General features: G+C 36.6%; 1 non-coding gene across 1 annotated transcript; it reads left to right on the forward strand.

Annotated features, from left to right (window-relative positions):
- Positions 1 to 866: 866 nt before the first annotated feature.
- TRNAW-CCA lies at positions 867 to 940 on the forward strand. Its single transcript has one exon. It is a non-coding gene; the product is annotated as a tRNA-Trp (tRNA).
- Positions 941 to 1258: the final 318 nt, after the last annotated feature.

Genomic DNA, 1258 nt, shown 5'->3' on the forward strand with positions numbered 1-1258 from the left:
TGATTTTTTTCTTTCTTGCGGTTTCATTGATAACAGAAAAGACTTACTCTAAAAGGGCACTAGCGCATGACTAATAAGATATCAAAAGGGCTTGAAAAAATGTAATAGGCTACTACTCTAGGTTCGCTTCGATTATTCAAGCTCTGACCCTTCTTTCAAAAATCAATAAAGAACGTTAACGAGCAAGAAAAGGGATGCGCTAAGAAGCAAGGGCTTTCGCGCAAATGCTACGCCTTTTCTTCTTGCCTTATCTTACTTAGTAAAGCAACCTTTTGCACTAGGCACTCACCTTTTCTGTCTGGGTGGAAGCAAGCGGGTAGGGCTTGCTTAACCGGATACACGGAATTGGGATCTCTGTTGCATGCAAATCTTTCTATCAGGAAAGCCTCGCTTATTCAAAGGGCTTCTTATTTAGAACCCTTTTTTTTGCTTAGTTGTAAGTAAGTGTTGGTAGGAGTGGCGTGATGATGATGAGTATATAAATCAATAAAGACCAAAAAATAATAAATAGTAAGATATATTAGATATCTATGAAAAAAATAACGATGTAGAGGGCGACTGAAAAGGAGGATCGACCTACAGATTGAGTGGTAGGCAGGGATTCCCTACAATGACACTGTTGTAGACCAATTGAACGGGATGTAGTGCAGTTTGGTAGCGCTTTTGTTTTGGGTAAAAAATGTCACGGGTTCAAATCCTGTCATCCCTACCTATTCTTCTCCTCTGGGCAGTAACAAGGGATCCATTGAGATCAATTTAAATTGGACATACAGATTTTCTTTTTATGAGACTATATGTATGCAAGATGTATTGGGGGTACAAAAAGAATCCTTTTTCTTTATAGTCATATCTACTATGATAAGAAAGCGCTCTTAGTTCAATTCGGTAGAACGTGGGTCTCCAAAACCCAATGTCGTAGGTTCAAATCCTACAGAGCATGATTTTCTTCTTCTTAGATCGAATTAGAATGAAATAGATTCATTCAGTAACTTTCACAATAATCGAAATTTTACCTCCTATGCCAGTGAATGAAAGAAAGGAGAAGGTCAATCAAAAAGAAATGTTAATTAATCAAAGGTCCAACTGATCACCACGCCTATATTGTAAATATGCAGTTACGAATAATTCAGCCAAAGTAATAGGAATTAGACCTAACACGATTTCAAATAGAAAAACCTCAATCATTTTTATTTTTTTGAAAGGAGAAAAAAAAGTGAGGTAATATCGATACCTAAATATTAATCTGAATTGACCTGAA

Source organism: Capsicum annuum, chromosome 7 (genome assembly GCF_002878395.1).
Source record: "Capsicum annuum cultivar UCD-10X-F1 chromosome 7, UCD10Xv1.1, whole genome shotgun sequence".
In the NCBI taxonomy this organism is placed as follows: domain Eukaryota; kingdom Viridiplantae; phylum Streptophyta; class Magnoliopsida; order Solanales; family Solanaceae; genus Capsicum; species Capsicum annuum.